The sequence below is a fragment of the Ascaphus truei genome, chromosome 5 (assembly GCF_040206685.1).
Source record: "Ascaphus truei isolate aAscTru1 chromosome 5, aAscTru1.hap1, whole genome shotgun sequence".
NCBI classification, from domain to species: Eukaryota; Metazoa; Chordata; class Amphibia; order Anura; family Ascaphidae; genus Ascaphus; species Ascaphus truei.
In genome coordinates, this window is record NC_134487.1 from 45384565 (window position 1) to 45411312 (window position 26748).

The 26748-nt window shown below is 44.6% G+C and overlaps 1 protein-coding gene across 6 annotated transcripts in view; it reads left to right on the forward strand.

Annotated features, from left to right (window-relative positions):
* GRAMD4 (GRAM domain containing 4) overlaps positions 1-26748 on the forward strand; it is a 119456-nt gene that overhangs the window by 13479 nt on the left and 79229 nt on the right. For 2 of the 6 annotated variants that reach the window (XM_075599791.1, XM_075599792.1), the window contains exon 2: positions 12802-12934. The exons of the other annotated variants lie outside the window; for them this stretch is intronic. The gene's annotated coding sequence lies outside the window, so the exon portion shown is untranslated. The remainder of the gene's footprint in view (positions 1-12801; positions 12935-26748) is intronic. 6 annotated transcript variants of the gene reach the window in all.

The window sequence follows — 26748 nt, forward strand, 5'->3', positions numbered from 1 at the left end:
ATATTGTAGGCGATAATGGGGAAAAGCAGGGTTGTAAACCTGTCTGAGAAGTGTGAATGTGCTCACAAGTGGTATCTTTTACTTGCTCTACTTCAGGGGAGCGCAAACCTTTTGAAGCTGCGCCCCCCTGCCTGGCCTTCCCTGGTCTCGCACCCTCTCTACTACCTTCGTCAAATGATGCTCCGGGGTCACGTGACGTCACCGTCTGAATCCCGGTAAATGTTACTGTTGCAGAGGCTACACACGATCCCCGGCATTTAATTTAAATGCCTTGGGGAGGAGCGCTGGACCTCTGCAACCGCCCACGCCCACGCCCCCCAGACAAATCTCCTGCTCCCCCGGGGGGGGGGGGGGGCGCCTCTCAGTTTGTACACCGCTGCTCTACTTGATACAATCTCCCAATGACCTGAACATTGCAGGGAATCCTTTAGCGATGCCCCGTGTTGAAAAACACTGCATTATGCGCACTGATTCGTTCCCCTTTCTTGATTTAGGATATGTGTAAGAGGGGCAAGCCTGTTACCAACAAATAGAGCTGTTGGGTGTTGACCAGTTAGACACAGATCGTGTAGATAGTGGGTAATCCTCTTCTGCAGGAAGACTGGTCTAGTAATGAGCCCACCTGAGGAGTGTAGCACTGGTTTAAATCTCCGTACATCTCTCCTACAGTATGATTTTAAATCCCCTGGGGGAAAGTTTCTAACATTGGACCCTCACAATGGTCTAATTTCCTTCAAATGATGTTGAACTGAATAACTCTGTGCGTAAAATGTGCATTGTGGGGTTGGTTCTCGGGCCGTGAAAGTGTAAAATCTTACGGTGTCACATCTTTGTTTGGTCTGTGCTGGGGCTCTACAGGTTACATTCAGGATCATTTTATTGTATCCTGCTTTTCAAGACTATGCCAGGTCCACAAAGATCTGTTAAGCCCGGGCTGCTAATGTGACGTTGCCTAAAACCAGAACGGACGTTCTGTTCCACGAGGCTAACGCGTATCCTGAAAACGAATTCTATACAAAATCAATGGCCGTTCCTCGCATTGGCATAGGCTTAACATCATGTTATCGTAGCATAGTGTCTCTTCCAGTAATGTGGTATTAAGTATGTCTTTAGTGTTTCTCTGATCCAGAACCTGATATAGGTCATTAACTTGAGTTGAGACAGGAGGAAAGTGAAGTAATGATGGAAATAAAGCAACGTTACTGTAATGCCCGTAATATAGTGCGCGCGCTTGGTCCGCCATGTGCGCACAGCACATATATTTGGCTGTGGTTAGCCAGCCGTTCTAGGCCCGCACGTGTGAGCGTGAATCCGGCCGATCGGGGGAAAGACTCTGAGAAGTGTGTGTGTGTGTGTGTGTGTGTGTGTGTGTGTGTGTGTGTGTGTGTGTATGTGTGTGTGTGTGTACAAAGGGTCCATGTAAACTTCAGCAGTTGCAAACAACTCCTGGATGGCTCTATTGTGCTCATGGGAAGAACAAAATTTTCTTAGCCAAAAGAATCCTGTTTTAACTAAAAGATATTTTCTCTGAGTATTAGTAATCCATTGGGACTGTATACTCTTCTGCAGTATGTGAGGAGTTCCTAAAACGTAGACAATACAAGATGTTGTGGCTGGCACCCCAGGGGTAATGCACTGGGCAAGCGCAGTATTGGCTGAGAGCACAAAAGATTTATTTTAGCAATGGTCTTAATGGTCAGGTGTAAAAGAAAAGTGAACCCGTGTGCGTCATAGCCACACCCACCTGTCGCTCAAAGCACAGACCTGTACACACAGTGTGCTTCCCGTGCATGAGCATTCGCGTGCCAACTATATAACAAGCCTAACTTATGCTTAGCGGTGGCGTTTCGCCCATCCAGACCCTTTAAATGTTCTATTACAGGTTCTGGATGTGAGTAATGACATCTTTAGGTAGGGCCTAATGTAACAGACTTCTGTGGATATGCACTGTTATTGTAACACATAATGTGCATGTAATTATCACTGTAATAGTTAACACAATTCTCTTTACGCGAGAAAGCAGGACTTGGTTACGTTATGGGCCTTTCAGATGCATGGTTAGGCTTAATGTTTATGTTAACCTAACTCAATGTCTGTGATCGGTGTCCTAACTAATAACAGTTTTCTTGGCTAGTAGCGCGTTAAAAGTGTTTCTCAATGTAGGCTTGTTTCCCATTGAACACAGAGAGGCTGCTAATGCTGTTGTTAACCTGTTGGCTCGCAGGGCCTGAGCCTCTGCCACGGAGAGCCTGGGGCGATATATTACCTTGACTAGATGCAGCATCTGCACGGGGGAGGGATCCCAATGGAGTGGGAGTTGCCTCTCACAGGACAGCAATACAATGATGATATACACACTGGATGTAAAATAACAAGTACCTTTACTAGCAATACACAGTGACCTTATATGCATACACATCACATACTCCATCCCACTAGAGACACAACTACCCAAAGCGTCTCGCAAACACCGTGTTAAATGTCCCACATCCAAACCCCAGTGTGTGGTGACCGCGCGGCCACTATGAAGAGAGTATTATAGTTGGTGCACTTGGTGTGTGTGGTTACCTGCAGCGCTCGGGCCAGCAGACAAGTTCACAAAGGATCTGCAGACACGCGTCCTTCCAGGGCGATCCCACCTGGATATTATATCTGTCTCTGAAGAGACCTGGTCCCAAACCTCTGTTAGGGAAATGCTGTGTCCCTATAAACACTAATGGGGCAGGTTCCCTATTCTAGAGCCTGTCCCTACAGCAACCACAAGCTGTATGTTACTCAGGGCCTACCTGGGGCCTAGGGGGATTCTCTGGCCTAGTGTATAGGCTACTTGCCTCTTTACACAGGCAGCTCCTACCCCCTTCCCTTCCTGCACTTAACTGACCAACGTGCTCCCCTGCGCAACCTCAAATTCCCTTCCTGCTAGGATCCTAGTGCCCTATTGGCTCCCTGGCATCAGGTGGTCAGTCCTAGCACTCATGGGACTTATAGTCCCCTGCTCTAGCCTTCTCTGATATGTCCGGGCTTCGCGTGCTACCGTGCTAACTCCCTGCGCATGCGCAAACTGCCCGGAGCACTGTCGCATACCATGTTTCCTGCGCATGCACGGACCTCAAAATGGCGGCGCCCTAAACGTTCGGGCTGCCGCGGAGCCTCCCAAGTAACGGAGCACTCGCTGCCACTCTGCCTAACGCTCCCAACTGCAGCGGATGTTGGGGCGGAACTTTGGACCTGGCTACATCAATAACGTCCCATTAAGCGACTTGGCGGAGCGTTGTGGATCTTGGCCTTAGTATCTGAATTAAGTAGAAATAGCCGTGTTAGTTCAGTTGCGATAGTGCAGAGTAAATGAGTTCTTCAGTATTTTGGTGATGGGTTTTTTTTTGGATTAACAATTGATATCACCTAATACTGAATAATGAATTTACCCTGAGTAATAGAAAATTTACCCCATGACACAAGTCTCTCTGCAGGGATTGGGACCTTAACGCAACAATATAAACATGTCATTAGTATTAGATGTGTGCGTGTGCGCAACTGATTGAGCCACCTGTGCTGAAGCAGGGATATCCTAAAACCTGACCTGTTGATGGTCCTTGAGGAATGCAGTTGCCCACCCCTGCTTTTAGAGATGCACTTGCTAGTCTCCATTGATTATGATTGGTGCGTTTTTATAGAAGCAAATAAGTATGTTTTTGTTTTCCCTTTTACCCTAGTTTTCACATGATAACCCAGTTCTTTTCAGTTTCAGGAGGGCCCCTGGTTCTTAAGATACTTGCCGCTGAAGTTAGAGTTAAAATCTCTGCGGGGAAACAAAATGGCTGCCAAATTTCAGGACTAATGGGAAAACAGAATGTCATAAACTGCGGCTTCCCATTGGAGGAGGACCATTTAAATCCCCTTCAAGAACCAGGAACTCTAATACCAGTATCTTCACTGATGTTTAAGTACTTTGGGACCTGTGAGGATCCCCGTAGCTGAATATAGTGCTGACCAGTTGTGGAGGACATCCGGCCCCACTCGTTAAAGGGAAAGCTAGGTGTGGGCATTGGTGCTTTAAACGGAAACTTTAACTCCAATTTATTTTTTTCCTATGCTCATATTGGGCCATGTTTCCAAAGTCCTGCTATTCCCCATTACATTGTTAATTATATCACTGCTACTGGTTCATTGAGCTCCAAAGAGCGACCTTACGGACTGGTCTTCTATACAGGGCTGCAACCTTACGGACTGGTCTTCTATACAGGGCTGCAACCTTACGGACTGGTCTTCTATACAGGGGTGCAAAACTTTTTCTTTCCCTGCTCCCCCCATCCTTTTACCTTTTCTCTGGCGTATTCAGACATCACAATGTCATGTGATGCCGCGTTGCCATGGCTACACGTCTCCGGAGACGAGGTAAGGCTGCGATTATACAGCCGAACTGCAGAAAACAAATGTGCATAACACTTCCACTGTCGCCCGCATTGCAGTAGCAAGCGGAGCGACCGTCGCGCTTGGTATAAGCGCTTTCCGGGTATGTATAATTTCTGTTTTGCCGGCCTAAGGGAACTTACGGAGGCCTTGTGCGCTCCCAATGCTGTGGGGAAGAGCGCAGGGCCTCTAAGTGCTGTCCCAACCCCCAAAAAAGTCATGCCCCCCCCAGTTTGGGCGCCCATGTTCTCATGTTTCACAATAGAGGAATGTTACATGTTTAACTGCGACTTATTATTGCTCCAATATCCATTGTAAGGGATATGTACAAGTGTAAGCCGCAGAACATCTGTTCTCTTGTTTATCTGTGCGTGCGTATGCAGGTTCCTGGGATCCGGAAGCGGCCCACACACTCTATTAAGGTTTCATTTTTCCTCACTATAATAATACAGCTTTTCTTTAGGTGTCAGTGCATTTGCATTCCTCTTCTAGTAAGCCCAATAGTGTGTGTGTGTGTGTGTCTGCCTGTGTGTGTCTCTGCCTGTGTGTGTGTGTGTCTCTGCCTGTGTGTGTGTGTCTGCCTGCGTGTTTCTCTGCCTGTGTGTGTCTCTGCCTGTGTGTGTGTGCCTGCCTGCATGTGTCTGCCTGTGTGTGTCTCTGCCTGTGTGTGTGTGTGTCTCTGCCTGTGTGTGTGTGTCTCTGCCTGTGTGTGTGTGTGTCTCTGCCTGTGTGTGTGTGTGTCTCTGCCTGTGTGTGTGTCTCTGCCTGTGTGTGTGTCTCTGCCTGTGTGTGTGTCTCTGCCTGTGTGTGTGTCTCTGCCTGTGTGTGTGTGTGTGTGTCTCTGCCTGTGTGTGTGTGTCTCTGCCTGTGTGTGTGTGTGTCTCTGCCTGTGTGTGTGTGTGTCTCTGCCTGTGTGTGTGTGTGTCTCTGCCTGTGTGTGTGTGTGTGTGTGTGTGTCTCTGCGTGCGTCTGTCTGCGTTTCCAGTTTGTTTTTTGTATGATCATTAACTCTTACGATGCCTTTGCGATTCTTTGGTTGATTTCTGGAGAAATGTTCATGTAAATAATAAATATATTTTTTTGACCGCATCAGTTGTTCTATATTGGGGCTTTTACTTGGTTATCGCACGTATACAATAGATATGATCATTATCTTTTAGAAATGAGTGCTGAATTCATTCCTCAGTTAGCATATTGTATGTTATGGGATAGTTTGCATGTAGCTTTTCAAATGTATGTTTTGAAGCCTGTATAACAAATCTGGAATAATGAAAAAGTTACAAATAGTAGAGAATGTGTTACAGGTTCGAAAACCTTCACTTTATAATCGCATGTTCTTGTATAGCGCTGCTAGTTTTACGTAGCTCTTTAGAGACATATTTTTGCAGACACAGTCCCTGCCCCATGGAGCTTACAATCTGTTTTGGTGCCTGAAATACAGGGAGATAACGCGACTTGCCCAAGGTCAGAAGGAGCCGACTCCAGGAATTGCACCAGGTTCCCCTGCTTCACACTCGGTGCCAGTCAGTGTCTTTACTCACTGAGCCACTCCTTCAGCCACCTAATGATAGAGAACACTTGTGAACGCATTTACATCTGACAGCTCCCGCAAACATGCCTTACACCATTTATCCTGTTATCTACCCCCCACCCCCCATGACCTTAATGGGACCAGTTGTGCGAGGTGACCATACTCCGCCACACAATGAGCAGCCGCTACCTTGTGTTTCCCCATTGTCCTTATACCCCCAGAGTAGAGGTGGCCAACTCCATTCCTCAAGGGGCCACCAACAGGTCAGGTTTTAAGGATATCCTTGCTTCAGCACAGGTGGCTGTCATTGACTAGAGTGTACGCTCTCACAAGCATGGCCCACATTACCTTCTGTACCTGTTTGAGCTTGTTTGTATGTCATTCAGATTATGTAATTGATGTCACACTGTTCCCCCATTGTTATGCTCTACGGAGTATGTTCGTATTTGACAAATGCTCAGGGCCACCGACAGGGGGAGAGAGCCGGGACAACTGTTCCGGACCCAGCGGCTGCAGGGGGTTTGGCCGGCACTGGAAGTTGGGCCTCAGATCCGGAGCCCTGCTCTCTTCTCTTGCAGTGGACTGACCCCTCACTTTCCATCCCTCCCCCCCCTCCACCCTTTTCAGTGGGCCTGGCTTCCGGTGTTTGCCCCACTCGCACGCGACTTTCCCCATGGCGAGGAGTGTGTGTTAGGATGGGGGGGGGGGATTTATTGTGTTAGGATGGGGGGGATTTATTGTGTTAGGATGGGGAAAAGGCGAGAGAGATAGGGTGGGGGGGAGGGGCACGAGCGGGGTGAGGGATGGCCCCAGTGGAAACTCCAGGGCCCCGGGGAAAGCTGGTTGCGGCCTTGCAAATAATAGTAATCACACCGGATCCAGTGCTTCCACTGCAGCCAGGGATTCTGGGCCATGCAAATGAGCACACACGGTGTCCTTTCTTGCTACTTATTAACATAAATGTGGATTACCTGAACGGGATGGGTGAATATGCTCATAGGAAAGTGTTGTTTAGTATTGCTGTGATCTGTTCGCTTGAACGTTTTTTTTGTCACTTTTTGGCTCCCCATAACTTGTCTGTGTACCTGTAGCCATCTAAGATTCGGTGTAACCCCTATATCTACAGCTCATTTGTTCATGAAAATAGGTTTAGTAAAGAGAAAATATTCCAAGGATTTATTACAGACGCCTAATCTTCAGAACTTGTCATCAAAATACCTTCCTTTTTTAAATACACAATTTTTCCTGTCCAAAAAAACATTTAATCGCCTTTTCTTGAGTACTCAAAGTATGTGATTAATGACTTCGACCTCTACAATGAGGACGTCACATGCATTCTGACCCTTCCCGTCATCACCCCTGCAGCTCCCAGCTCTGTACTGGTGACATCTCTGCCGCATTAACCACTTCACTGCCACAGTCATCTGGTAACACATAGGGTTACTAAAAAAAGAATAGGTCATTATACAGAGCATTGTTACAGGGTGTAATCAAGAGTGGCTCTAATGGGCATACCACCTTCTTTAATGGGCAGAATATCACTTTGTGAATGGATTATAAGCTATTACTATAGAAAGTGGCAGGAATAGTACAATGTGGATTTCCTGATCACCACCACAAATCGGTAGCGTAGACCAGGGGGTGCTCAAGTCCAGCCTAACAGGTCAGGTTTTCAGGATATCCCAGCTTCAACACAGGTGACTCAATCAAAGACCAAGATCCTGAAAACCTGACGCACCCCTAGAGTATACCAACAAACAAAATAAGTGTAGTCCACGCCTTCATTTTAAACAAGTCCTGTTTTTATTACACAAAGCTCTATCCTGGATCTCCTCTTACCTCTCCCATCGTACTTTCAGTGTCTTTTCTGCTAACACCTCCTCCTCTATCTGACGACACACAAATTTACTTTTCTACCCCTGACCTTACACCTGCTATACAGACCAAGTTTCTGAATGTCTCTCTGCGATATCCTGGATGGCCCTCCGCTGCCTTAAACTTAACATGGCAAAAACTGAGCTCATCATTTTTCTTCCTTAACCTGGCCCTACTACCTCCTTCCACATTACTGTTGTAAGTACTATAATTCACCCAGTAGCCCAAGCACGCTGCCTAGGGGTCACACTCTACTCTCTTACATTTCTCCTCAAATTCGAAACGTATCTAAAACCTGTCGTTTTTTTCCCCTCCGCAATATAACAAAGATACGCCCTTTCCTCTGTTTCTCGACTGCTAAAACTGACTCAGGCCCTCATTCTCTCACGTCTCGATTTCTGTAACCTCCTGCTGTCCGGCCTCCCTGCCTCTCGCCTGTCTCCCCTACAATCTATCCTAAACGCTGCTGCCAGAATTTCTCCACTCTCCTAAATCTGTCTCTCTCTCCCCTGCTCAAATCACTCTCCTGGCTTCCTATCAAATCCCGCATCTCGCACTCAATTCTCCTCCTCACTTTTAAAGCTTTACACTCTTCTGCCGCTCCTTACATCTCAGCCCTAATTTCTCGCTATGCACCATCCCGACTTTTGCGTTCTGCTGAAGAATGCTTTCTCTCTACCCCCTTTGTATCTAAAGCCCTCTCCCACCTTAAACCTTTCTCACTGACTGCCCCACACCTCTGGAATGCCCTTCCCCTCAGTACCCGACTAGCATATCCACCTTAAGACACACTTGCTTAAAGAAGCATATGAGTAGCACCTTGGCTAATAATAGACAAATGATGCATATAGCTTGGCCCCCTGCAGACGCACTTACCAGAATGCCCTTCTACTGTCTCTGTACGTTCTTCCTAACTACCAATTAGATTGTAAGCTCTTCGGAGCAGGGACTACTCTTCCTAAATGTCACTTTAATGACTGAAGCACTTATTCCCATGATCTGTTATTTGTATTATTTGTTATTTGTATGATTGTCACATGTAAAGCGCTATGTTCATTAATGGCGCTATATAAATAAAGACATACATGACAATTTTTTTTTTTGTCACGCAATAAAATTATTAAACAATACTTTTTTTTTTTAAGCTGAATCAGTGGAGAAGACTAAATGTATTCTTTTGTTTCAACAAAAGATAAAGTTAATTATCTCATCATAACCCTACATGAAAGGCCTGTGTAATGGTCATCTTCCTCACTCACAGAACAAGGTTGCCGGCTGAAACTTGCATACAGTATTGATATGTTTCCTGTGAGTCCCGGAGACACCAGATAACATGCCTTCTAATCACACGCACACAGCTTTCTATTGGTGCAAACCCCACGTGGGGCTCTGGGTGTGTGACTGAGCTTTATCATCCTGATTGATTGAACTCATAAACAAGTCATTAACCAGATTGATCAATATCCTGTTAAAGCGGCTTATCACGCTCACACTGTAGCTTGGTGTCTTTGGATGCTATAAACAGAATACTCAACAGTTTTCTTGTCTCTGTGCATTGAACGCGTTGAAGGCCTAATCATTGTCGCTGTGCATCCCAGAATTGCTTTAACTAGTTTGAAAAGGGGTTACATTCTGTGTGTGGGCAAAGAGTATATTTATCATTTTATACAGCTACGTGGGGCCATCAAAAATGTCTCTCTTGTTAACTCTTTGTTCTCACTAGTAGTATTGCAGCAAAAACAAACCAATATGCAGATACAATAAAATATTCATGAGCGTTCTAAAACTGTTACTATGTAACAATGTTTTGAGGGTTTACCATATCTATACAGTATATCTATATCTCTAAAATGACAAATATGTCACCAATGTGCACAGCCCATTTACATTGCTTCGGTATGTTGCAGCTTTTCGGTATAAGCTCAGAGAATTACAGCAGTGTATATACTTGTCTTGCTGCAGGGATGGAAAAATCCCGCGCCTAAATGTTCCGGCCTGGCGCTGACTGACCTGTCACCACCGTGACCGGCAGCTGCACGCTCAGTCGTGCTATACTAATGCTAGCGCAAAGCATGAGTGACCGGTCATCACTGCGCCGCTTAGTTTGGCAGCAGAGTTGGGCGCAGCGCGTTCGGACCATGTCCCTGCAGTTAACTTGTGGTGGGGTGCTTTGGGTGATTAGTGTGCTTGGGTAGGGGGGCGAGTGTCGGTGTGTGTTAGACTGTGTCTATGTGAGTGAGATGCACACGGAGCTGCTGATGGGATTGAGAGCTGTGACACCACCCATGCTCTCCCCTCTTTATTCTAGCTCCGAAACATTCTGTCTGCTCTGCATTTATTTTTATTTTAAGATTTTTGTCCACCCGATAGACCTGTGTTAGTCCAGGTGAGTGTCCTTCACTGATGTCTCAGATTTTGTATTTGGAGACGTATGGTTCCTCTTTGTGTCCTGGGTGTGACTATGAATGTGCATCCATCTAGCCTTTCATCATCCATTTCCCTTGTATGTATGTGCACCAGTGTCAACAAACCCATGGAACTTTGTGGTCCTGTGATCGCTCCAGGAGCCGGAAATGGATGGGGCTCCACTTTTTCGATTGGGCTAGCATCATTAACCCCATGAAAACAAGCGCATGTACCTAGTACATCAGCATCCCTGTGCTATACTACGCTTAACTCCAGTCCTCAAGCCCCTCCAACAGTTCAGGTTTTCAGGATATCCAAGCTTCAGCACATGTGACTCAATCATTGGCTCAGTCAAAGACTTCCACTGATTGAGCCACCTGTGCTGAAGCAGGGACTAGTTGAGCCACCTATGCTGAAGCACCACTGGTGTAGCGGTTAATATGGACTGGTGGTCAAGTTCCTAAGAAATTTATTTTTTAATTCTTGCTGCTGGGCCAGATGCTCATCAGATATACAATCTTTTCTCGTTCTCAACGTAATCTACATCGTAAGTCTCTTAAGAATCATTTCGACATCTACAGTGAGTAATATCTGCTTAAAATGTTCCATCTGTGTAGGCATGCATGGGTGACTTTAATTGATTTGTGACTTAATTGTTATGTATCGTTGTGCTATTTGCTATTTGCTATTCTATTTTTATTTACTTGTTGCTAAGTATCATTATAGATTAAATAGTGTGTGTACACGTATTCCCAGGGAAATTTCTGGTTGGGAAAATTCACTGTGCTTACTGAATAACCTGCTTATGAAAAGGCCATGAAGGAACAATTGCGTACTGCTTCAGTCTTCTGATTTGTGATATTGCCTGGGTTTGGCAGATCATAGTGCACGTAAATAGAATTATATTGGTATAGCAGCACTTAAAACTAATAATGAATTTAAACTTCCATTTTAACTCGGAAACCTAATTTCTCCGAAATTATGGCCAATTAATAATTATAAAAAATATTTTATTTTAGAAATAAAAGGGCAAAAAGTGGGAGTTTGTTAGAAATGATAACTTTATACACAATTTGTCACCTTATAACGTTTCCAAAAAAGAATGATCTTTTGATTTCCATTTATTTATTAATAGAGTGCCAATTGTGCAATACAATGGATGGGAAAGCTATAAATAACAGGTTAACGTGTAGTTGTAAAACCAGTAAATAGAAGGTAATATGTAGAAAAGTAAAAAAATATTAATATTCATATAAGAACGACATTTCTAAGAATGGTTGGGATATCCGCTTATGGAAATAGTGTTGGATTAAAAAGCAGAACCACTGGCCCTCAACACAGACCGATATAACCAAGAATAGGAGAACCTCAACAGGCATCACAGATCCATCTGAAACATGTGTTCTAAAGGAACAAACAGACAGGGCAATAAATGGATGACTGAGACACACCACCATACAATACATCCATCTGCAGTGTGCACGGGGGTGGGGATGCAGGGTGGCAGAGGGGGTTCATTGTAAAATACACACACAAGCAGGCAGAAACATTACAGAAAATTATGATAGCGTATTAAAAACTCTATAGCAGGAAGTCCTCTCGTTTTAGTGTCCGTGCATTAACATTTTGAGTTCAAATGTTTTCTATTCTTGAGCGGTTTTTATTTTTTATACTTGATAAAAAAACTTAAGTTTTTCCAACAATGGGGGAGGGGGGTGGGGGGGGAATACAGAAATAAATAAATATAAACATATACTTCCAATTAAATCATACCCCTCTGTGTCTTCACTGGAGAATATTGGATTGGTTTATGGGGGGGAGGGGGGTGTCCTTCCGTGTTGAGCCTCATAAATCGGCCATGGCTGCCATACTTTCTGACATTTTGAGCAAGTCACCCAGAATCCCAGTAAGTCTTTCCATTTTAAAAGTACCAGATTCTTGTTTTTTATTTGGTTGAGAACCGGCAGGTTCGGGCTTATCCTAGCCACTGCTATGGCACAGCGTGTTGCTGTCATTATATGGTTAATAAGTTTGTTTGGGGAACTGTCCATATTCTCCTGAGAATGGTTATTTCATGCTGTATTCACTTCTTGATAAAGTGCATCTGAGTGCACGAAACGCGTAGAAGGTTGCAGCCTTCTGTTTTTATGACACTTTAATAAAGATTTTTTTGCCAGACCTGCTATCCTCCCTCTGGCTGTGCACTGCACACACAAATCTCACATATTCTCCTGAGGTTTGTTTAGAAGACATACCCATGGGTCGAGAGGGAAGTCAAAACCCAGAACTCTCTGCGTCAGCCTATTTACCCTCTTCCAGATCTCTACCACCACATATGAATAAACTGGGTGCGCTGGCCACAGCCCTTAGGACACATAAGGGACGTTCCTGGGTACATCTTGACCAGACGCTCCGGGGTTAGGTACCACTTCTATAATAATTTGTAAGCATTTTCTTTGATCTGTGTACATGTAGAGCTTGTGGCCGTTGTTTCACATATTTCCCCCCCATATTTCTGGTTCTAGAGTTTGGTTTAGGTCTCTTTCCCACTGTGCTAAAATAGGGTATTCTTTTTCCAGAGACGGGAGAAAAGATTGAAGAATAAATGATCGAAGTCGACCCCCTTTGATTTGGAGCCTTGCAGCACAGTGTCTCGAAAAAAGTCATGGGTGGAGCTAGGCCTCCACCTTGAACAAAACCCTGAATCTGAAGGTACCTGAAAATCTCGCCACTTGGGAGGTCACACCGGTCTGAGGGTGGTGAAAGAAAGGACCTTTGCTTTGTCCATATCATAACGTCTACTATCCTATGGATCCCATCGATCTCCATGCTTCAAAAATCGACCATGCCATACCCGGGGAGAACTCTGGGTTAAAAAAAATAGGGGTGTCACACCTGATCTATCAAGAGTGATCTTAGAGTTTTTTTTAATTTTTGTTCCACAAACTCAAATTGTGAGATATCGAGGGTAAACAGCCACTTGCTTTCTTTTGGGAGATCTTAAGGGACCACAAAATTGATTTTAATTCCAGGTGGGCCAGCAGGTCCGCCCCCAGTTCCACCCCATCCCCTACCTCGTATATCTGAGTGCCAGGCTAAAATCTGGCTAAATTGAGCTTCTTTATAATAAGAGAGTAGGCACGGTAGAGCCAGACCTCTGTTCAGTCTGGATTGGCTGAGAATGGTTCTGGCCACTCAAAGCCACTCGAGGGCTCTTGTTCCATATAAAGGATTTTATGTGGGACTGTAAATCTTGAATTTCCCGTAGCGGGACGGGGATGAGATGAATGAGGAACAAATATATAATTCTAGGGAAGAGATTCATCTTGATTTGAGTTAATTTTGCAAATCCAGAAAATATTATGTTAGGACCAACTAACCAGGTCATTCTTAAGTGACCTGAGGAGGCCTGGGAAATTAGCACTGTATAGAGTTAAATAATCGTTCGTCAAAAATATTCCTAGATACTTCAAGGCTTTACTGCACCATTTAAATTCAAAGCTTTTCAGCCTGTTTTTTTGGGGGGGGTCAGCTGGTACTTTACCAGCGCTGTGGATGGAGCTTTCCCCAGGCACTTCCTTGTGGCTTCGCGTCCAAGCCCAGCCTCCTCTTGAGTGCCTTTAAACATTCCATTGAGGATTTGAATTTTTAAATAATTTATGGAATGATCTGGCTGTGAGAAGTGGTGTCCCACTGGAGTGCAGTATCTCCCTTCTTCATCGTGTTATTGTGTCTGTGTAGGTCCGTTCTTGTTTGGTGAAACCAGCCATAAACGCCAATGTAGCATCATCCTTGGTCACATTTGCTGCATTGAGTCAAGTATACCACACTTCTTGGTGTGCAGCAAAATGTTCCTTTGACATAGAACATTCAATGTTTGTGACTAGCGGTTGGATCTTGGCATATATGTTTGCAGCGGGTGTTGCTGCATGGTCTTGTGCCAATAAAAGCGTCCTTCAGTTCTGTCTGAGGTTTGGCGGTTGCTGGAATGCAAGGATTGGAGGTTTGGGGAAAATGTCTCTTGCAAATATATTTTACCATTAACCCACCTGCATCCCCACCCCCATGCACACTGCAGATGGATGGTTCTGTCTCACTGTCCCTTTCATCTATTTATTGCCCTGTCTTTGTTTATGCCTTCTTTGCATCATCTGCCTTAGATGCCAATCTTGTTTTTCTTTTTGTAAATCTATGTTAAGCTCATGGAATCTTTGTAAATCAGTATTGGGGACCTGAGGAAGAGGGGAGAACTTGAAAACTTGTCTTAGAATATCTATTGTTAGCCCAAATAAAAAAAGGTATCGCCTAATACTGAAGAACACATTTACTCTGCACTATCGCAACTGGACTAACACGGCTATTTCTACTTCATTCATATACCTTTTCTCCATACTTTGTTTAACTCTCTATTCAACTTCTTGCATGACTCCTAATACTGAAGCATAGAAATGGCGTACCCTACCATTTTCCTACATAATGCCACACCGTTCTTCAAATTCTCTGTATCACCAGTTTGCATGTATGTGATACAATAAAGATACCACAACTATTGTTAAGGTATGTGTGGTCCCCACTATGAAAATAATATTTTAATGATCAGTCATTGCAAACAGAACTGCTTTTCTGTTTTACAAAATAAAGTATCTATATGCTGATAAATAATTGTGATCTTCACACATTAAGGACATGTCCAGCCCGTGACCTTGTGCATTGTACACCAACAATCTGCATTTATGGTCATCATCTAAGTTCCGTTATGCTCAAGGCTGGAAAAATATCTGTAACATTCACCAGTCCAGGTAAAAAGTCACCCCCCCCCCCAACCTAGTGTACCCATACCATCCCCCCGCGCTTTGTACCGTCACTCGTCCCACCTCCTTTGAACTCGCCCTTACACACTTTGTACCATTCTGTCGCCTGTTCATTCCCACCCTGTTCCCTGAGCCCCATTTTCTCTGCACTGTGTGGCGTGGCTTGAAGGCACTGAACTGCAGGCTTGGTGAAGACTGCGTGCCTGTCACTCACTGCCGGAGCCTTGATACTTCTGCCCCACTATGCCTTGCACTATAGGGAGACAGACTGCAGTGGCAGACTGTATGTAATGTATATATTTCTTTATATAGCGCCATCCATGTGAATAGCGCTTCACAGCAGTAACACAGGTGATCTAATAGGAATAAGAGCTTCATACAAAAATAGCAGGGGCGGAACTATTGAATTGTGGGCCCCAGTGGAAATATATTAGCTGGGCCCCCCCTGTTCAACTGCACACCACTATTAAAAAAAGAAACACAATGTGCAATGCTCTGTATTCTTCCCCCACACTGTGCTCTCTCTCGCCCCCCTGAACCCTACCTGAGGAGCGGGGCCTCCAAGTGACCTGTTTAAAAAAATAAAGAGGTTTGAAGCAGTGAGTCTCGGAACGTGTTGATTTTCACTCCTGTGACCCCCCTGCTTCCCGATCTACTTCGGAAGGGGGTGCCAATAGCAGCTCCGGCTTGGCTAATTGGGATTATCTAAATAGTGGCTTAATGTCCCACGTCACACGGGCCAATATTAAGCAGTGACATCATCCCTTTCTGACCCTGCAGAGCGGCCGGGAGGATCGGCCGCTAATCAGTCCGGGCCCTGGTGCAGCTGAGCGTGCTGTACATATGGGAGTTCCACCACTGCATACAACTACACATTAGGAAAAGGAGTTCTTGCCTGAAGAGCTTACAATCTCAGTGGGGCGCAAGTATCGCGGAATCAGCGCAGAGTGAAAGGCACGCTGCCTTCACACAGCCTGCAGTGACGCGTGTGCTGCATCATCACTCGTGTGCCCTGATTCTGGGACGAGTGGATTTTCCCCGCCCTATTTATAGAAGCCATACTACTTTCCAACTTTTTATTTTTCTTTAAAAAAATTATTTGTATATGTAAAGCATGTGAAAAAGTATAATTCTACATTCTTACCAAAGCAGTTTGCTGCTCCTGTTATAAATCTGTCAAAATCCTGAGTGTCTGGCTGACATAAAGGCTGCTTCAGCCCGTGTAACAGCCCGTGATTCAATGTATCCTTACATTACTAAGGTAACATTATCTATTGTTGGTGTGCAGCTCAAGCTGCTGGGAACATTGGCAACAAATGATCACAAACGGGAAAGTGTTGCAAAGATCTTGCACTGCTGGGGAGGTGGGCTAAAACCTGCTATAAAAAATCGAAGGATGTTTTAAAACGCATTAAAAATTGCATTAATAGTTGAATTTAAAAATAAAAAATCACTAATATGACAGAACTGAATTTAGTTTACCCCCCTTCCCCCCCAAAAAACCCTAAAAAAATTCCCGTATTGCTGCTGTTTTGCTTTATCCTAAAATGCAATTCACGCTGAAGAAAACGTGTTCTCTGCGGGCTGCGTTAGGCTGGTTCTATAGTGCGGGCGTGCACGCAGTGGTTTTAGTTGGCTGAGGTGGGCTGTCTATAATGGTGCCGCGCGCACAGCAGGGAGCTTGGAGCGGACCGACGAGGGAGAAGGGGAAGAAATTAATGATTTCGTGTGTGTTTGTGAGAAAAAGAAGTTTCACCTCCATGTTCCAGAGAAAATGAACAAGTTACAATACCATCCGCTGGAAAAACCTCTTTTTTTCTTCTGTAGAGTGCTGGTCTGGCATAGCAACCGTTCTATGAACTGAATCTTCCCAAGACCATGAAAGGAGTGGGTGTGTAACAACTTCTAACACTAAAACTGGAAGCGGGCCAGTGCACTTTGTTTCCTGTCTGCTCGAGAGTGATCGGTACAGGGGTGGTACATACATGCAGGAAGGAACGGTGGTGTACCATACTATGGGAACGTGACCTTTGCGGTAAGGGGCTCCGCTTGTCCCATTTTGTAAACTTACAGTAGCAGGACCGTTTACACCATGATATTAAAGATCATACAAAGAGTGTTTTTTTTTGGTTGTTGTTATTTATGTGGACTCATTTGCATGTAATTTCCCAGAATCCCTGGCTGCAGTGGATGCACTGTATGCTAAGGGCACGTCCAGGCTGAGAGCTTGCGAGCGATCAAAACAATTGAAATAAATTGCTGTGAGCGTGCAGAGGCGCGATGCTTGATGAGACAAATATTTTTTGTATTTGTCGTGCTTGCACTGGTCACATGCACGGTTCAGCCAATGAGGGTGAACCACTCGCGAGATGTCACGGGCACACCCCCCACGCACGCAACTAGCTGGCCAGGAATCGCCCAGCGTCTGACTTCACGGCGCTCGAGCACCAGCGAGCGTGCTCCCACCCAGGACGAGGCCCAAAAGATAATGGGGAAAAAAGCAGGGTTGCAGAGCTGTCTGAGACATGTGAAGTGGCTTCCAAGCGATATTTTTATTAGTTAAAATGAAATTAATGGGCACACCTATATACAGACCTTACTCAGAAGCGTATGCATTTAAATAAAAGCTCACACTAATACCAGTAGTGTTATTTTCTTATTAAATGCAAAGTTCTTTAATTACATGTCTAGAATTGTAATGACTGACTAATAACTAATTTTCATGTGTCTAAAGAAATAGACAGAAGAAATGCCACCCCACCCCATTTATATACCTTCATATTTCACTACTGTATATTATATCTTAATATCGCTTCCCAATCAGCAAGACCAATAGCACATAAGCAGAAATAATTTCCACTACAAAATCAAGGAAAAGTACGCTATGCTCTATGTAAGGTGCATTTAAAGCTGCAGTTCAGTCAATATCCTGCATGTGTGTTTTTTTTAATAAATCAGTTCTGTAGTAAGAAAAAATACTTTTAGCATTTTCTGTTTTTAAAAAAACAACTTTGAAAGACCAATTTTCTTGTATTCTATTTTAACAGCCATTTGCTAAGGCACTGCCCCTTCATGTCCTGTCACAAGCCCTGGCACACCCCTTTCTCAGCCCTGCCCTCCCTCTAGCACATGTCAGTGCAGGAGTGCTCATGAATATTCATGAGCTTCCACTGACTGACAGAAGCAAATAAAAACATATACCAGCTCTAATTATGTCACCAAATTTCGCCTATCAATACATGGAGAGCGAATTGACCGGCAGCTATACAGTTCTTTAGGTAATTAGAGATTGCACACATGAAACTATTGAAGTAAAAAAATAAATGAAAAAAAAAAAAAGACTGAACTGCAGCTTTAAAGACCCACAAGCTGTTAATTATTACATATGATATCTTGCCTGGTCGTGTGGATTCCAGGGGCGATAGGAATTGCTGCAGTGGGAAAAATGCCTAATTGTATGATCTGGTCATTGGGCTTTATTTTTCACGCCATTCCTTACCACAATCGACAAATAAATGAATTGGTAAAATATACAATGTGCACTACTTCCGATTTTGTTACTTTTGTTTTGAATCCACACTATTGGGTAATGTGTTTAAAACAGAGTGGTAGTGGGACAGATTGGAATAACTACTACAATATCATTTTAGTTCTAACTAGTGTTGTACCGGGTAGTGATTTTGACAAAAAACGGGTAACGGGTACTCGGCAAAAATCAATAGTTCTACCCGGCCGGTTACCCGGTTTGGCACTTACCTGCAGGGTGGCGGTGACATCTAGGAACAGCAGCAGCGGTCCTGTGGCGGTGGCAGCATCGGAAGTGTCTTCAGCCAGCGTGGGACAGCAGGAATCCATTCCGTAGCACAGCAGCAGGTAAGAAGTGTGTGTGTGAGCCACCGGGGAACCATGTGACCGGAGCAGGAGCGTTCCTATTGGACAGCAATCTGTCCAATAGAAATGCTTCTGCTCCGTTCACATGGTTCCCCGGTGGCTCACACACACACACTGCTTACCTGCTGTGCTATGTAATGGATTCCTGCTGTCCCACGCCGGCTGAAGACACTTCCGATGCTGCCACCGCCACAGGACCGCTGCTGCTGTTCCTAGATGTCGTCCGTCACTGGCTGAAAGGTAAGAAAGGTAAGTAATGAGATTGTTTTCAGCTACCCTGACATTACCCGATGCCGGGTCCACTTCTCAGTTGCCGGGTCCGGGTCGCTTGAAATGTACCGGGTAATTCGGGTACTCGGTACACCCCTAGTTCTAACAATGGACTTCTGCCTGGATCAGTCATGTCTTTTTCTATCAGTAGCTTTGTACAGGGGATTTATGAGCATTGTGTTTTAGTGCTTGTTTTATATGTTCTGTTAATCTCTTCTTGCCCGTCATACTTCTAAATTGTGAATGTTTTAGAAGTCCTCTGATGAAGCGTTGGTGTAGTATGCAACGTAAGTTAGGACTATACACGCATGGTGGAAGTCATCGTATTGTACTACTTCCCACTACATCAGGGGTGGGCAACTTCAGTCCTCAAGGGCCACCAACAGGTCAGGCTTTCAGGATATCCCTGCTTCAGTACTGGTGATGCAGTTTTCGACTGATGATTACATTATGCCGGCATATCCAGTATTTGATTTCTGCGCAGAAGAAATTTAGCGAAACCATTTGAGATCTTTGAAACTGATCAAAATGCATGAGCGAAATTGTAAGCATTTCTCCCCCCCCACATACAATAGTAAGATACTTTTGTAAAATACCTCTTCGCAGTATAATCTTGAACATCCTGTGTTTCTTGTTTTCATGTTTGTAATAACTTCACCTGTGACACTGTGCATTTTTGACATACATTTTCTTTTTAAAGCTATGTGTATTAATGCCACTCTCTGACATTTTGGATGTTTATTGTACGAAGAGGCAAATAGCACTGCAATTAGCCCCAAAACTGCTGCTCATGTCTCAGAATATAACAAATGGTGAAGGAAATGGGTAAAACTGCAAACCCATACTACAATATACCTAGTCTGTGGTTACCTTTTATTACAGTTGCCTTTTCCCTAAAGCACACACAAACAAAATGTAATGGACCCAACCCTCCATTGTTTTTGGAAGAATTTTATAATCGAGGGAAATGGACAACTATTTTGAACTTGTCATATTTAAAACATTTCGTTTTTCTCTTGCTCGTAGGCTGTCTGTGCAGTGTTTTCTCAAAGAAAGGAATCGTTCTATTTCTTACCTTCCGGTTCTGCCCAATACTGTATTATGTTTTCGACTAAGCTCTCAAGCTAATTATTCCAAAGTTCACCAGGATTTGAGCGATTTTTCTCAGCAAACAAGAATAATGCACAATGGAATGTTACTGGCCGTTGTGTATTTGTCCTTCTACTAATCTGTAGGCAAATGACCACTTGCGGATTTTAATGTGCAATAACTGAGTCAATTGTCCCCACTAAGCTGAATACCTTAATTAGGGGGACAATAGAACTCATTCTGTCGCCTTTTTTTTGTGGAAGGGTACAATGGCCACTTATTTTGTCCTGTTTTTTCTTTGGTCACACTGATCACTTTGTAATTCTCCACTGGTTTTTGACTAATCATATTACATTCATAATTCAACACATGCAGTTTTGAAGTTGTCATCCTCGTTTACTTCTCTGTGGTAGTGAATAGGTTACATTTTATTTCCCACCAGTGAGATTCTACAGTATTTTCTAAAATGTTGTTGGCATTCGATGGTCCCCCCCAGGGTTCTACGGTGTCGTCTGTTTCAGAGCCTAAGCAAGACCTGTAGTTGGCTATTGAAGGGGCAGTACATTATAGGGCCAAAGTAAACAAATTAATGGCAGTGACTGGTTGACTTAAATGCCAGTGAGTAGCACCAAAAAGCGAATCTAAGGCTGCGCTTATAGTGCTGGCGATAGCGACGCTGCGGCAAAACAAATGCATTGCCGCTTGCGCTTCTAGTAAGCGTGACGCGATGGATTGGTCGCGATCGCTGGAAGTCGTCTCCATTTGATTTTCCAGCGACCGTTGCCTGACCGTCGCGTCGCCAGCACTGTAAGCATAGCCTAACAGGTACAAGTATTTTTTGATACAGTTGGGTTTCTGTGTTAACTAAATGTGTTGGAAGGTATTTACAACCTTTATCTAATCTGATTCATGAGGAGACTGCTTACATTGTAGGTCTCTTTTTCTATGCCAGGGAACGCAGCTCAGAGCTTCCTTTACATATAAGAAGTGGCTTCAACGCATAATGAAGAGGGACGTATGAAGAAACGTGAAAATGTCCCTATATATTCTTGGTTGTCAAGTAGTTGTATGGCCAGATATGATTAGAAGAGAGACCTTGGCAAAACGGTTTCTTTAAGAACGATTGAATTTATCTGTGAAATCCGTTTACCTGGATTACGTTTTTGCCTCTATATGGGACGGCCCTTTGAAGTCACTTCAGGCCATGCTGTGGTATTCCATGTCACCAGAGACTGCGCTGCATTGAGAGACTCCTGTTCAGAATTCTTTGGGCCTTAGCAGTGTTGCTCAATCCTCTCCTCAGGACACCCCCGCCTGGCCTATGTTGTAGGGAGAACTAGCTAATCGCACATTCGAATGTTGGCTAATGCTCATCTCCCAACAGTTACAATTTATCAATGGTTGAACTGGACAGAAAAGTATTTTTTCAACCTGATCAAAAATGCAACCATGTAACATAAGTGCCAAGCTATGCTTGGTAATTCATTTATTATTGTTAAAATCTCAATAAACCATTTCATCTTAATGATATTTTATTGTGAAATGCACCAGTAGCTACATTGATCTTTTCCGGCGCTGGAGGTCAGGCATCACCAGTGTGCCACCTGACCTCTATTGTTTGCGGTCCTGTGATTGCTTCAGAAGCGAGCACGACAGCCACCGGCCTCCCTGGCTGATGGAAATGTACGCTCCAGTTTGAACAGGCTGAGCACTCAGTTGGAGCCTTCTGTGCGATAGGCCCCTGGAAAGTGAGCATTTCCATACTACGTACCAGGCATGTCCTAAAAGCACTGCAAAGGTCCAATAAAACATGTATGACACAAGGTAGTTGATGCACAGCTTTGATCCCTTCCCCATAACCCTGCTTCTATTGGTCCTCCTCTTCCATTGCTCAGCCGGCCAGATCACGTCCTGCGTTTCACAGGAGCACAGAATGTCGCTCCCCCTAGAAGATGAGCAAATAGCATATGACGTAGCGATTTTGTCTTGGGGAACCCAAAGGTTAAGGTGCATGATCAGGCTGCAACCATACGACTAGCTGTGCAACATGTTTATAGCGGTGGTGTAAGGTACCAGCAGCACCGATGGGTCAGGATGGTCACGTAGACCAGGTCTTTTAACACATTTATATTTAAGGGATCAGTCAATAGGCAAAACAAGGCTGTGAAATAAAATGAGATTTATTTGGATAAGACCTCGGAAACGCACAGAAACACAAAATACAGGAAATATACACATACTGGGGCCTGGGGGTTGAGATCTAGCCCTTTCCTAGGTGCAGGGCACCTGTTTCTGCAATAGGCGTTACCCTGTTCACTCCACGTCACTGGAATAAGCCTGGAACAGGTAACCTTATTCCTCAGAACCAGTCCTCAGCTTGGCTAGGAATCCCTGGCACCTCAATGCCCTGGGAAACCCTACCGGCGCTTCACTGGACCAGTCCCAAGATTACCTATAAGTCTGAAAAGACTGAGAGAGTCAGAGAGAGCGCGCTGATTTGCATCAGTTCCTTTAATAGACTTCTGTGTTACATGTGTAACATGGACAGGGACTCTCCTACCACTCAGAGCGTGGAAACTTTTCCCACCAGCCAATCAGAACGGGGCTCATCTGGCTGATGTCAGAGGCAGGGGGCGTGCCAACCTGTATCTTACTCATGGCCACCTGCTGGGCAGGCTCCACAGAGTCTCAAAGAACAAAGATGGCTTTTGGGCCTATTCCTTGCTACCAAATGGTCCGACACCTCTGAACATCCTGGTTCTCATTTGAGCGCAGATGGCTGACTGCATGGATTTTTTTTGCATCCAGTAGAACACCCTATAAACCATACTTTAATAAAGTATAACCCTTGGGGAATCTTATGTGTGTGGGAGATTATTTGGGGATATCTGTGCTCAAAAACCAGGAGTCTGGGGGACACTGGGCAGCCCCAATGTAATTCACCCGTGTACTCACAAATAGTGCCTGTGCAGTGGAGAATCGGGACCACCAGTAGCTCGGCCCCCCGAACTCTTGCAAACAAAAGGAATACATTTTCGCACAAATATCCCACCTAAAACTTACCCTCCCAAAATCTCATGTCTCTACGACACAGGGACCCCAAAAGACCATAAACAGGTCAGGTTTTTATCTATACATTACCTGGGACTTCCATTGTCCGTCCCCCTCCCCCTCCTGTCCTTTATGTATGGACGGGTACCCACAAAGCCTACACTGTTTGCGGGGAGCCATAACGGCACCCAGGGTATCCCCCTTTTCTAAATATATTAGAACACATTTTACCGTGGCTCACTTTCCTTCCTGGGCTTGTGCTGAAGCAAGGCACACTATTGGTGAGTCGCGGTTACGTTTTTAAAGGGCGATATTGCCGGGGCAATGTGCATACATGTATCTGAAAATCATGTCTGATTGTCGGATACATTTATCGGGGAACCGGTAACTCTGGTCCCCGACCTGGTATGCACATTCTGACACCACTTTCTCCGCAAAATCCCCCTTAAAACTCATGCACCAGAAAACCCTGCTCTATTGCATGCCCGGAAAGGGAAAAACACCAAAAAATCCCTTCAATACATTTTGGGCAGTGGATTGCTGCCCAAATACACATGGGGCTGACTATAGGGGTTCCCTAATAATTACCGCTGCTTCCCTGCTCCCTAAGTCACTTTCCTGCAGCTATCTCCTGGGGGAAATCACAACCCTACTTGGCATTCCTATCCCACAACCCTGCAGGGGACCGTATATGGGAACATGGTTACAGAAAATACATATTTTTACCTTACTGGACCCAAGAGCTAACCCTCTTGGCCCATTACCCACAGTCTCTAGAGGCAACCGGTCAGGCTTCACCTTTATTAATGAAGGCCAGCTACCTCCGATCGTCACAAGAATTGCTGCCCCAATCACTGCTGCTGTGCTCTCCATATCACGCAAGGAGCTCCTGTGTTTAATAGTTACTGTCCTAGTTGCTGCTATGGGAGATAAACTTGGCAATCAATATATTGAATCATTTATTTTATTTTTATGGCTCTCCAGCCATGTCATCGTCATCCCTGCCACAGACTAGAGGGTATTCTTTCCTCATGTGAAATGAACAAATGACACAAAAATGCATCTACTTGCGATTTTATTTTGATTTTGTGGTTTAGCCACCAAACCCCTTTTAATGTCAGAATGTCCTTGGCACCACCGTGCCACGGGTCTTCCTGCATTAAGATTATGTGACCAGTTGTGTAGCATGGACGGGATCACGACCCATCCCCGACACTCACATCACGTTCACCGGTATGATCTCAGAAGGTCAAGTGGTTAACAATATTAGATTGTAAGCTCTCTGGGGCAGAGACTTTTCCCCAAATATATATACATTTATGATTGCGGATATTGTTGCTCCGTTTATTCTCATTTCTGTTCTCTGAATTGCTGCGTAAATGGATGGAAATGTGTGTGTGTGTGTGTGTGTGTGTGTGTGTGTGTGTGTGTGTGTGTGTGTGTGTGTGTGTCAGCCAAACTGAAAGGGGGAGCATCCGTTATAAATTTCAGACTCTCACTTTCACAATTACTTTCCACCACAGACCTGGTACATAGCGAACATTTGTCTGTGTATTAAACCTGAGAAGGTACTATTCACAAAAGCACTGGCTTTTCTGGTACGTTTTACACAGAGGATAGTTATAGGTCACTTGTCATCTAGACGGTCGATAGCCACACAATAGTCCTATTTTATTAAACGGATGCTTTGGTATGTACAGCGTTATTCCCTAGTGGTACACAAACACTTAAAAAATTTTTTTTATATATATAATTAAGTTTACTTATTTTCTCTCACAAATGAAAGATAATTTTCTTATACTGTATTTCGTTAACCCCTTGAGTGCCAGAAGACCCGGCAATGCATTGGCCCTCAATGTGCTAAACAAGATGACCTGTAATGCTGCTAAGGGGAGAAAACTCCCCTGTACTATGGTTGTTGGAAGTTAATAAGGGACTTGCTGTTTTTAGAGGTTGGAGCAGGCTTGGGGAAGCCGCGTGAGACATGGGAATTTCGCCCCATATAGATTAAGAGTCTGTTAGTCTGTGCCGTGCTGCATTCATGGTTGGTGCTAAATAAATGTAACGCTTGTTCGTGTCTGGTCTAACCCACCCAATCTTACATTGGCCCCTGTGGTCTATCCAGCCCCGTTACATGTCGGTGTATGGTGGTGCACCTGTATGCAACAGGACTCCTGAGTCTCCCGCATGATGGTATTCGGGGATGTCAACAAGACAGGTAGCTGAGGTAGTGGGTGCGAGTCCTACTTACATCACGTGAAGCGCCTCCACCTCATCAGGATCTATGCGTATGCAGGTAGGTGGTCCTGATGAGGAACTCCTCCTTGGTGGTGAGGGCCCCAAGAGAGTAATTGCAGACTCACACCATGGGGGTCTTGGTAAACATGCCATATTTATTGTGCGTGGTGATGAGGGCCAGCTGCCCCTCACAGTCCTTGTCTCAGCCGCACATTCTTCCGTGATTCCCTTTAAAAGGCACGCCCTCCCAATGGAGTGGGATTCCCTCTCCCCGTAGGGAGATCACCCCTGTGCCAGGTCCCTGGACACAGTTGGCCTTCTCTGGCTTGATATAAGTTGATGCCACTAGTTACTGCGCTAGTGGGCACCTTTAACTGGCTGCTTCCCCTTGCACCACCAACTCGCAGCAACCACACGCTGCAACCTTCCACACTAACTTTAGGCAGTGCAGTGCCTTATATACCTCAGGAGGCAGGCACATCTCTGATGTCACTAATAATGGACTCAGAACATGTAGCCACTCCCATCCATACATAGGGCACCTCACCAGGGTGTGAGGGCAAACCTCCATGATTACTGCTGGCACTCCTGTAACTTATCAGGTTTTACTGCCAGCAGGAGAGATGACTGTAGGCATTGTTAGACATGACTACATAAATAAAAACATATTCAAACAAGTGCGAGCTTTGGTACCACTCAGGGTTTGCAGTATAGTGAAAAGACCCCAGCACATAACCGCGCATCTTCCGAACAATGAGGCATGTCAATGTAAAAGGAACAAAAACAATATTTTCTTTCAGAAATAGCCTTTTATTGTGAAAACTGAGCCTACATTTCTCTGCTGCTGTTCTGGAAGTGAAGGGTTAATGTGAAATTACAGGCAGAGTAATCTTTAAGCAGCATAATAGAGTAATTATATATAAAAAAAATAACCAATTTCATTGGTTGGCATTTCTGTCAAATTGAATGAAAAAGTTGAGTGAAAACTTTTTTTTTGTTTGTTTAAATTAAATATGATTTGTGTTCTAAAGAGAAAAGACTGTAACATGCAGATAACTAGTTTGATTTTAAACAATGCACTCTTGCTCCTCATCTCCGTCATGACGTCGCGGCGCCCATCGACGTTACAGCGTCAGGTTGCCACGGAAGCGTGGAGTCACATCATGGCCACGCAGC